The 12,148-nt window shown below is 42.4% G+C and overlaps 1 protein-coding gene across 2 annotated transcripts in view; it reads left to right on the forward strand.

Annotated features, from left to right (window-relative positions):
* The first annotated feature begins 3,535 nt into the window (after positions 1–3,535).
* LOC133498215 (synaptosomal-associated protein 25-A-like) overlaps positions 3,536–12,148 on the forward strand; it is a 41,490-nt gene continuing 32,877 nt past the window's right edge. The window contains exons 1-3 of one of the 2 annotated variants that reach the window (XM_061814782.1): positions 3,536–3,596; positions 4,608–4,738; positions 7,638–7,769. The gene's annotated coding sequence lies outside the window, so the exon portion shown is untranslated. Of the gene's footprint in view, positions 3,597–4,205; positions 4,739–7,637; positions 7,770–12,148 lie in introns of those variants that run through there. The other variant, XM_061814783.1, reaches the window with a different exon arrangement.

The following is a 12,148-nucleotide window of genomic DNA, read 5'->3' on the forward strand; positions in this document are numbered from 1 at the left end:
TTGGCAAATAGGCAGGACAAGTACATGTTACTAGTGAAGGCCACTGACCTAATTAGACATCTGTGATCCAAATTTGCCCTATTACTGAAAACGAAGAGCATGCTAGTACCGGTACATGGACTTTAAGGTGAGTATGATTGCTTTGTAATACTGTGACATGGCTCAAATGGCTCTACATAGCTTTCTTCGCTGTTTTCCACACATCCTTGTTAGTAGTCATCTCCACTTCCTGCAAGATGTCTGTACAAATGTTAGTCGTTTTTTTTTTTTTTTTTTTTTTTACATCATAACACCTGAGCGATGATAAATCAAATTGGAAATCAGAGTTTCCAATTTGATTTATTTCCCTTATTTATACAAAAATCAATGCCAATATTCAAACCCCCCCCCCCCCTTATTGTATTTGCCTTATTTTTTCTGGTACAAAACAAGCTTTGAGACTATTAAAAAAAAAAAAAAAATCCTGCATCATAAACTTGTACCAACTTTCACAGAAATAGTAATGGATTTCTTTTAAATATACATTGGTACTTTGATGTACCAGACCCCAGCTAAGTTTTTAGTTTTGTAGCTTAGTGTGTGTGTGTGTGTGTGTGTGTGTGTGTGTGTGTGTGTTTTGTGTGTGTGTGTGAGGCAGAGAGAGGGAGGTAGGGAAGCGAGTGAGCGTGTGATGATCCAAAATTTGAGTTACTGTACGAGTGCTCTGGTGAAGCCAAATAACAGTGCAATTGAGGCACTTGTGATGGCCTCGCAAGGAGAGCCGCAGTCACTAATGACCTTTACACCATCGATCAAATGGGATAAACTATGAAATACAAAATGAGAGTAACATTTAACGCATATCATAAGCTCACAGGACGACTACCTAACCAAGTTCCCGACGTCAGTCACGAGGCCATGCCCCACATACAGCACGGCAGTTGTGCCTTTTTGACTTCAGTAATTACTGTGTACTTTTAAAGCCATTTTATTTCTGTACATTCTTTTTTTCCCATTTATCTTCATATCCCTGGACCATATGTATGTTGTCGAAGAGCAATTTGTCCTTATCCATTTTGGGAGGTGAATGTAAAGTCTTAAATGTGAAGCTTTTTTACAGTACCTTTTTGAAATGTAATCACTATACAACAAAATTGTAATTCCTGCCAATCCCTCTCACATCTCCCCAGCTAAACACACAGCCAAATGCTGCCTTCCAGTGATATGGTGTCATGTATAACATTTCTTCTTCACTTCTGCAATTCAATACCAACATAATTTCCCTATTTGTACTATTCCGCATTTCTGCTGCACTTTTATTGAAGCTCCATAGTTTATATAAAATAACACTTAACTGGTGTTTTCTGTTGTGCCATGTGCATGGACGTATTAATATTAAAGCCAAAGTGCTGCTGACAAGCTGTCTGAATGCTCATGAACAATACAACCTCTAATAGAGCTCGTGCACCTGCATCACCAGAGTCACGTGACTGACCATATTGACGGTCAAACAAAGCATTGCTTAATGCTAAGTCTGTTGGAGACAACACGAAAATATGTCTTTATAGCACAACGCCCAGAGCCTTGTCTGTTACGGTTAGACATTTAGAAGGTGAAAACAAACGAAGGTACGTGGAAAAATTACATAAACTCGGCACAGAGGACCCGTATTTAATGCTGAAGTCGATGTTTTTGCCGATAAGAAATGGGACCGTTAATTTGCTTCCGTTGTCTTGGACAACTGGATCTACACATGCATCTGGTGAGTAAATTGGCGAGATTTACACGGAAAAGTTTGAAAGAGTAGAAAAGTCTGGACGCATATGAATACTTTGTTGCTGGATCTGTTCTCAGTCAGGAATAAATCCCACATAGTGACGGTTTTGACGGCTCGTGAAAGCGGAAGTGTGTTCGGCCACACGTTAACCTTTGCCGGAATACAAACACAATATCAATATTTAAATAAATGACCCCTGGTTTTACACAAACTCATTAACTACGATTGAGGAAGAAGAAAAAAAAAAGAGGACGGACTCATCTACACGGAAGCGATTGCGGCCACATGTTAACCTCTCGACTTTCTTTTCTTTAAATACGCATTGTTCTCAAATGAGTCAATTTGGCATTCTAAATACTTTGTGAGAATTTGAGATTAAGAACAATAATTCCTACCTGAAATGAAGTGATCACTATACAGGCGTGTGTGTATTTTGGTTGGGCACTATCCATCCTATTTCATTGCCGAAATGCATCGATCTTTTCAGCTGGTATTCCATAGAATGATCTCTTTGAACATCTGTCTCGTCTGCTGTGACAACCAACAGAGCAGAAGTTATCGTTTTTCTGCAGGGTCGTAGGACAAAAGTGCAGAAGCGCATGAGGTTTGTCCGCAACAGTTAAAGGTGCTGGATCATTGCCCAGCGTAAACTACATTTTGTCACAAAGGCCCAATAACGAGCCCACCAGACCAGAACAGAACCTCGCGTCTCACCTGTGATAAGGTTATGAACCAAAGAACAGACCTCGGGAGTCTGAAGTTCCCAATGTGGATAAACTACTAAATCTGAATGAATGTTGCCCATTTTGAATATGTGCATAAATGTAACTTTTAAATGGAGATTTGCCTGTGGTGTTTTTTTTTTTTTTTTTTTCTTCATCATGACTCAATGCCTTTGACAGGAGACTGTGTGTGTGTGTGTGTGGTGCGTGTGTGTGTGTGCGTGTGTGTGTGTGCGTGTGCGTGTGTGCGTGTGCGTTACTACAGCCAAATAATTCCCTGCCTGTGGGTCATGCTGGCTGACTGGCTGGGTGGGGGCGATGCTGCTCAGCCTGCTGGAAATAACATGCCGTGAAATGTCATGTCATGACACCAAAATGAACATTTGGAAGTGTTGTGTTTATGTACAAGTTTCGCTTTTCACTGCGGATGCTATTTCTGGGATGCGGACTTGCGTTCTCTGGAACAAAAAAGTGTTGCGTTTGTCCCCGAAAAGAAGCAAGCAGGCAGGCGATGACGAGGAGGAGGAGATGAGCAGTCAGATGTGTGATGCAAATGTGAGCGAGGCCGCAAAGTGACAGGCGGCGGCGGGAACGTGATTGACGCCTCATCCGTCCTCCTGCCCCCGCTCCAACATGGCAACCGCGCGCCACGTCACTCGGTCCTGCTGGCGCTTGCATGCTGTGGCTAATACAAGCAATATCATAACAGTTCCTCAAGGTGCAATAGCAATCAATTCAGTGATTTCACCAACTCTCGTCCATCATGTCATCAAAACGTTCCGAGAAACTGAAGAACTCTTCACGCATAAGCGAGCGGCGAAGCTGAAAACGGGACACTTCTCCTACAGACACAAATGGAAGTTTAACATTTTGTAAAGTGAAAGCCAGATGTCAACAACGCCCCCAAAAATGCTGCCGGCTTCTCTGTCCCGACCTCGTCTGACGTGGACTGATGGGAAGTAGAAAAATGTTCTGTGGTCTGGCGAGTCCGCATTTTGAGTTGTTTTTAGAAATCGTGGATGTCACGTCATCCAGTTTAAAAGTCAGCATCTGGGATGGCATGAAGGCGTGTGCACGGGTAACTTACACATCCCTGACGGTACCGCTACGACTGAAAGGTACATACCGGTTTTGGAGGAACATTTTTTATGCTTTCAATCCAAGCAAAAGCCCAATTCTGAAAGTGAAGTTTCACATCAAGTAAGATTGGGAAAAGAATTCCACCTACAAAGCTTCAACAGTTTCCAAATGTTTACCAAGTGTTGTTGAAAAGAGCAGTGAAGAAGGAGCGCAGTGGTAAACTTGGCCTTCTGCAAACTTTATTGGAATGTGTTGTCGGCATCAAATTCAAAATGTGTGAATCTTTTGGAAAAAAAAAAAAACAAAAACAAACAAACGAACAAAACGGTCTCAGTTTGAACATGTCTGTTTTTGTAGTGTGCAAATGATGGTATTTTTTTTTTAATTTGTGGTTTACGCAAGGCCCCAAGGAATTGGAATTGGGGTTTGTACTTTTCTACCTTCCGTCTTTTCTTTTGAACCGCCTTTGTGACTCCCTCTGCAACCTTTCCCACTTTCCTTCTCGCCCATTTGGGACGACCAAAACCTTGCCCAGAGGTCGCCGTACGACCAAACTGAGTAAGAGAAGAGCCTTGGTGAGAGAGAGCGAGAGAGAGGGTGCTAAAGAAGAACCCAAAAATCGCTGTGGCTGTCAGGTGATGGAAGAATGTTCTAGAAGTCAACCATCACTGCAGCCTTCTGTCACTCGGGTCTTTGTGACCAAAGAGTGGCCCGACTGAACCCTGTCTTCAGTGCAAGAAATTTGCTAAAAACAATCGTCAATGGCTTCTAATTGATGAAATATATAAGATTCTTTGGTCTGATAAGATCAAGTTCGAACCTTTTTGGTGTTCATTCCAAGTGGTATGTGTGGAGAAAACTAGGCACTGCTCATGACCCCAGCTGCAGGGACAGGATGACCAGTTGCAGTCAAAGGAAAGATGAATGTGATAAAGTACCGGAATATCCTGGACCAAAACCTTCTCCAGATTGCGCAGGGCCTCAGACTGAAGCTTCACCTTCCAACAGGACAATGACCCTTCGCACACTCTGTATCTGTTCTTGAATAGCCCAGGCAGATCCCCGACTTAAACCCAATCCAGCAGATGTAAAAATAGCTGTCTCCCAAGATTTCCCCATCCAACCCATCAGAACTGGAGAGGATCTGCAAGGAGGAATGGCAGAAGAAACCCAAATCCAGGTATGGAAAAAAAACTTGTTGCATTATTACCCAAAAGACTCATGGCTGTATTAGGTCAAATGGCTGCTTCTACTAAATACTGATACATAGAAATGCATGTAAATGTTTTTCCTTTTCAAGAAATGTGCAAAAATTTGAACAAGACCTTGTCAATATGTGGTGCACTGTGTGTGTATAGTACTTTCATCAGGGAAAAATCAACTTAAATGATTTTAGCAACTGGCGGCAGTATAACAGTGAGAAATTTAGGAGGGTATGAACACCTTCTCACACCTACTTGATGCCCTACTCTATATTTTGAGCATTTTGTGTATTTTTATGTACAGTGAAGAAAATGCGTGTTTGAACACCCTGCTGTACTGCAAGTGCTTCTACTTAGAAATCATGGGGAGGGGTCTGAAATTTTCATCCTTGGTGCATGTCCACTGTGGGAGAGATAATCTAAAAAGAAAAATCCAGAAATCACAATGTATGATTTTTTTAACAATTTATCTGTGTGATACAGCAGCAAATAAGTATTTGAAGACCTGAGAAAAACCAATGTTAACATTTGGTACAGTAGCCTTTGTTTGCAATTACAGAGGTCAAACATTTCCTGTAGTTGTTCACCAGGTTTGCACACACTGCAGGGGGGATTTTGGCCCACTCCTCCACACAGATCTCTTCTAGATCAGACAGGTTTCTCTGCTGTCGCTGAGAAACAGGGAGTTTCAGTTCCCTCTAAAGATTTTCTCTTGGGTTTAGGTCTAGAGACTGGCGAGGCCACACCAGAACCTTGATATGCTTCTTACGGAGCCACTCCTTGGTTTTCCCGACTATGTGCTTCGGGTCACTGTCATGTTGAAAGATGCAGCCACGACCCATCTTTAATGCTCTGACTGAGGGAAAGAGGTTATTCCCCAAAATCTCACAATACATGGCTGCGGACATCCTCTCCTTAATACACTGCAGTCGTCCCATCCCATGTTCAGACAAACACCATTTCCACCATTAGCATGATGCTACTACCCCCATGCTTCACAGTAGGGATGGTGTTCTTGGGATGAAACTCATCATTCGTCTTCCTCCAAACACGGTTAGTGGAATTATAACCAAAAAGTTCCATTTTGGTCTCATCTGACCACAAAACTTTCTCCCATGATTCCTCCGTATCATCCAAATGGTCATTGGCAAAGTTAAGATGGGCCTTGACATGTGCTGGTTTAAGCAGGGGAACCTTCTGTGCCATGCATGATTTCAAACCATGACGTTTCAGTGGATTACCAACAGTCACCTTGGAAACGGTGGTCCCAGCTCTTTTCAGGTCATTGACCAAGTCATGTCGTGTAGTCCTGGGCTGATTCCTCACCTTTCTAAGGATCATTGAGACCCCACATGGTGATATCTTGCAGGGGGCTCCACTCCAACTGAGATTGACTGTCATGTTTAGCTTCTTCCATTTTCTGATGATTGCTCCAACAGTTGACCTTTTTTCACCAAACTGATAGGAATACTGGATTTTTTCTTTTTAGATTGTCTCTCTCACAGTGGACATGCACCTACGATGAAAATTTCAGACCCCTCCATGATTTCAAAATGGGAGAATTTGCAATATAGCAGGGTGTTCAAATACTTATTTTCTTCACTGTAATTCAGCAGCACAATGGAATAGCTGGAGAGTGTTGGACTCACAGTTCTGATGACCGGGGTTCAAATCCCTGCCGCCTCCTATGTGGACTTTGTGGTTGTGTGTTGTTTTCTTTATTCCAATTTCCTCCCACTTCCCCAAAACATGCATGGTAGGTAAATGGAAGCCTCTCAGTTGTTGTCAGGTGTGAATGATTGCTTGTTTATCTGCGATTGAGCGGGGACCAATTCAGGTGGAGCTCACCTCTCTCCCAAAGTCATCACACCAGAAAGCTTTCATCCATCCATCCATTTCCTTAGCCACTTATCCTCACGAGGGTCGCGGGGAGTGCTGGAGCCTATCCCAGCTGTCAAAGGGCAGAAGACAGGGTCCACCCTAAATCGGTTGCCAGCCAATCACAGGGCACATAGAGACAAACAGTTGCACTCACAATCACACCTTGGGGAAATTTAGAGTGTCCAATGAATGTTGCATTTTTTTTTTGGTTTGTGGGAGGAAACCGGAGTGCCCGGATAAGACGCACGCAGGCTCGGGGAGAACATGCAAACTCCACACGGGCTGATCAGGGAATGAACCCGGGTCCTCAGAACTGTGAGGCCAATGCTTTACTTCCATTCTATGAAAAATATAGGATGAATGAAATTTAACATTAAAGTGATCAAAATGTACAAAAATGCTTCTATATTGGATACAAACAAATGAAGTTGTAATTTGTTTTTGTAGTCTTGCGATTGTCACATCACTTGTTTTTATTAATTTTATTTTCTGTCACCCTGTATTTTTCTTAATTAGAAAATAAAATTATTTATATTCCTACCAGGAGTAATAATCCTAAATCTTGCGTTATTTATTCATTTATTTTCATCCTTGATCTGTGACGTCAGAGGGCGCGGCCATTTTATCAGCGAGTTTGCTTTGTCGGGCCAGAAGCTGAGTGACTGAATCGTCAAAATAAGAGCCAAGTGTAATAAAACAATCCACTCCCAGCAGTACAGATGAAAAAGAACATGGGCAGGCAAAATATGTGCTACAAGCGTAGCTCAAATGCTGTATTATTGGCTGTTGTGTTGAACAGAAAACCCGTTTTGCAAAGAAACGGCAGCAAATGCGGGTATATGTGAAGTTTCTATTGTCATATTTGCTTGAGAAGCACATTTTCCCCTTACAGTCCTTACAATAAATTAATTTTTTCTCCCCCTGTGTAACATCGGATAGAAAAAAAAAAAAAAACAGCGTTAGACTTGAAGTCAGCCTCGCCGTCTTATTTTGTAGAGTCCCCAAGCGGGGGCGGGGGCGGGGGCGGCGCAGGTCGCAGGTCGCAGTTGCCACTGTGAGCGGCACCGTGCACGCCACGTTGGAAGAAAGACGAAGGAGACCACCACAACCACCGCCAAACCTGCTCAGGTTGGTCAATGCTTATTTCTCTTGATATTTTCCTCTTCTCCGGTTTCATTTCCTTCTTCAACAAGGTCGTGTTATTTTTCTGCGCCTATAAAAAAGACAACTTTGACGTCGCTTCCGAACGAATGTTGTCTTTTTTTCCCCTAGGATGTAATAACGGTGATAATATTACATCTTTATGTTTTGTTTTGCTTTGCTTTGTAATCTACTGCCGAGTTACTGTGGCGCCGGGGGGAGAGATTCAGCACCGAGGAGAGCTCCGGGTTCGAGACTCAAGCGTGTTATTCTTGTAGGATTAGGGACCTCGAAGACCCACGAACCGCAAATAGCTCCAAAATCGCCAGTAGCAAACATCCTCCACTCCCAAAAAGATGTAAACTTTGTTGCATTCATATTCGAACCCGAAATGTAGCACAAACTATGATCCCAAACCAACTTAATAGTAATAGTTGAATATTACCCATGAAGAAAACTGGCTTTCTGCTCGACATGGATATAAAACCACTATTCAAATGCCATTATTTTGTGATACGAATAGAGACTAATATTTCCACTGATTCCACCATTAATGTGACCTATAACCACAACTCAACTGAAAATAAAAAAATAACTGGGATGTTAGTGTGTTCATAACTAATCACGTTCCAACTCATGTTCAGTGGGAGTCGATACACACATGCATCCATTTAAAGTGCTGCTTATTTACCCTAATTGAAGTTCACTTGTTCTCGTGCTGTTGGAGTTCCACATGGTCTAGACGGGCCCGTTTTTTTTTTTGCGGGTAAGACATCTACCTTAATGTTAGTTAACATAAACACAAAACCACACAAGCGTGCAGCAGTCGGCTGTTGTTGGGTTTTCCTCTCCATGGCTTTTTATCGAGTTCAAAATGAAGAGGGAAAAATTGTGACCCAAAAATAAAAAAAGAGCAATTTCTACACCATAAATAAATACAAATAATAATGAGGCAGATGTTAAAAGTGACATCCGAAGAGAAGCAAATTGAGAGAGCGTCGGAGGACCTGGGAGACGGTTTTTCAGGGAAAGGACACAAAGCAGTTGAAGATGTCAGCTTCGCTAATAATTTGCTTGATTTTTAGTACTTAGTTTTTGTTTTTTTTTCCCCTTTGATGTCTCGCTTATACATTCCTGCCCTGGCCCCAAAATGACATAGAAGGAAATAACGACACGGAAATGAAGCATCTTGCCAACTGGTGTTGTAAAATGCTTAAAAATACGATTTTTTGTTTCTATAGCAAAACATACTATTTTAAAGGAATAAAATAAATATGAGAAGAGCTTACTGCTCATTTCCTTTAACTAAGGAAGGGAAAGAAGGAGGATTAAGGAAGGATAAACGTGCATAAAAGCAGAACTTCCGCAGTTTTTTGTTTAAATCAAGAAGAAGTTACAAATCAATAAATGACACATGCACACACTGTAAATATTATTATTATTTTTGGGGATGAAAATTAATGCTGATGATTCCAGTGATTGATGAGTTGAATTTGGGCTGAAGATTGATTGATTGATTGATTGATTGATTTGGGGACTTTTTCAATGACGTCAACCGCACACATTATTACATGTGTGATTGTACGAGCAAGGATGTGGAGGCGGAAGTTCTGCCCGGAAGAGATTTCGGGCCTACGCTGTGGAGATGACAACAACTTTTCAGTTTACATCCGAGAGTCAATGATCATCTTGCCGTACAAGGAGAAGCACAACATAGATCCTCCTTCCCGTCCGTCCATACCAAGACTGTTTGGAAATCGGGAATACTGTAATACATAACTAAGGCTATGTTTTCTCAGAAAAATTTATACCAAACAGAGATTGCTGTTTCAGTGCAATTATAATGGCCCCCAGTTGTCTGCGTATTTTTGCTATTCACCTTCCAGCCGGGTTCCTATGAGCGCCGAATGTTATATATGTATGCACAGTATACAATATGTACTCTTTGTGGATAAATCAGTCAACGACATGGAAGCGGTGGCACGGATTCTGGTGTCCATTTGTGTGTGTGTGTCTGTGTGTGTTTTTGTCCAAAGGAGCCATATTTAGTCGCTTACAGTGAGTGGGCATTTTGAAATGGGCCCAAGTCCCTCATTTAAGGTGGTGGAACACATGAGCTTTCCTCCTAGTAAAAAAAAAATAAAAGTGGTGTTCTCAGAAAAGTACATGTGAATAGTAATGAGTGAATACATAAATGGAGGACTGGTTAGCACATCTGCCTCAGAGTTCTAGGGTCCAGGGTTCAAATCTCAGGCCTGCCTGTGTGGAGTTTGCATGTTCTGCCCGTGCCTGTGTGGGTTTTCTCCGGGCACACCGGTTTCCTCTCACATCCCAAAAACATCCAGGATTGGTCAATTTTCTGGTGATCAGTTCAGTGCCCTGGCTGTCGTCCAGAGTCGGCTGGGATAAGAGCCAGTGCGCCTGCGGTCACGAGAGGATAAGCTGTATGGAAGATGAATTATTATTATTAATAATAATAATAATAACAATAGTGACAATAATGAGGATGAGACATCCAGAAAGGCACTTAGGAGTTCTGATTTGGATGAGAGCAAATTAGGCATCTTAAAACGATTAACTTTTGTCATTGTGATTCTTATATTATTCACTGCCAAATTAAATAGCATGAACAAGATAATTAAAATCATAAAATGACATAGAAAGCACCCAAAATGTAGAAAAAGTCTGAAAATATAGGGAAACGATCATGAATGCCGCGATATCAACTGGGGGGAAAAAATAATGTCAGTGAGTATCTGACATCCATTACCTGAGGGACTTATCCTCACAAGGGTCACGCGAGTGCTGGAGCCTATCCCAGGTATCTTCGGATGAGAGGCGAGGTACACCCTGAGCTGGTTGCCACCCAATTGCAGGGCACATTGAAACAACCATTTGCTTTCACATCCACACCTATGGACAATTTAGAGCAGAGGTGTCAAACTCATTTTTGTCACGGGTTAGATTGTAGTTGCAGTTTCCCTCGGAGGACTGTTATGCATGTGAAACCATAAACATCTTCAATCGTCTAAAACTTACACAAAAAAATGTATGAAACAATTTTGGAATCAGAACACAATGCTAATGTGTTTTTCAATCATTGTTCATGTTTGGTTACACAAAAATGCCAATAACATCTAAATGTGATCATTTATGATATATGATTGTCACAAAAGTCATGGAAGTTGATTTGCCACCACGGGCTACATAAAATCATGTGGCGGGCCTTGAGTTTGACACATGGGATTTAGGACCTTCAGATAACTTAACATGCACATTTTTGGGATGTGGGAGGAAAGCGGAGTCCCCGGAGAAAAGCCACGCAGGCAACTCCACACAGGCGGGGCCGGGATTTCAACCCCGTTCCTCAGAGCTGTGAGGCAAATGCGCAAACTCGTCGTCCACCATCCCGTCGAGTATCCGACATGTAGAAGCCAAAGTGAAAGAAAAAGGAAGAAGAGAGAGTGGTTTGTGTCTTATGTAAATGTGTGTGCGCGTACGCGTGCGTGCCCGCATATTAATCCAGTGGGTTTTATCCTCAGTGAATGGGACAGTGGGGCTTTGCAGCGATTATTCCCCCCCGAAGGCAGGCCTCCCTGATGATTGCTTCCAATGCGCTGCCGTCTTTCCCCATCCCACATGTTCCTTCCCAAACATTCCCACATTTCATACGGAACACGTTGGAACGTTTCCGTCAGTTTGTGCTACATAGTGTGGCCCGCAGGCCACGGGCTGGAATGATGTCGCTTTAATCCGGCCCACACAGCAATTTTCATGTAATATTTTGTCAGCATATTTTTTGGATTAAAAAAACCTACAAAGAATTATATGTGGGGAAACAAATGAGTTTTAATTTAAACTGTTGGTCAGCCATTTGTAGTTTAATGAATTGCAATCAATGCAACTGGACCACGAGTATGGATTCATTAACGATTGCCCATTGGTTAAAGTATTTGTAAATAGAAATCATTTTTTAAATTGAAATATACGACTTTACGGGTCTTCCATTTCCATCCAAAGAAATGTTCCCAGCTGCTCATGTGCTCATGTGTCCGTGCTAAGAGGGCAACGTGGGCCTTGAGCTCCAAAGTTTCGACAGCCCCGAAGTCAGCAACCACTTTTCCTCCTTCCGGCTCGCCGTTGCCATGACGTAACGTCGGAAAAATGCCGGAGAAATCATCACCCGCCATCGTCTTTCCTTCGTACGTATGTTGCGGTGACGGTTGTTGACACAAATAGCCCCCAAAGTCATATTTTTAGGCACGCCACAGTGACAGCAGATTTCTCTCTGCGGGTTTCTCCTTCTCGCCTCTCCGCAGGCTCACTTTCATGCGTGGCAGCCACCTTGACGTTCCATCCCTTTTAGG

The sequence above is a fragment of the Syngnathoides biaculeatus genome, chromosome 3, assembly GCF_019802595.1.
Source record: "Syngnathoides biaculeatus isolate LvHL_M chromosome 3, ASM1980259v1, whole genome shotgun sequence".
NCBI classification, from domain to species: Eukaryota; Metazoa; Chordata; class Actinopteri; order Syngnathiformes; family Syngnathidae; genus Syngnathoides; species Syngnathoides biaculeatus.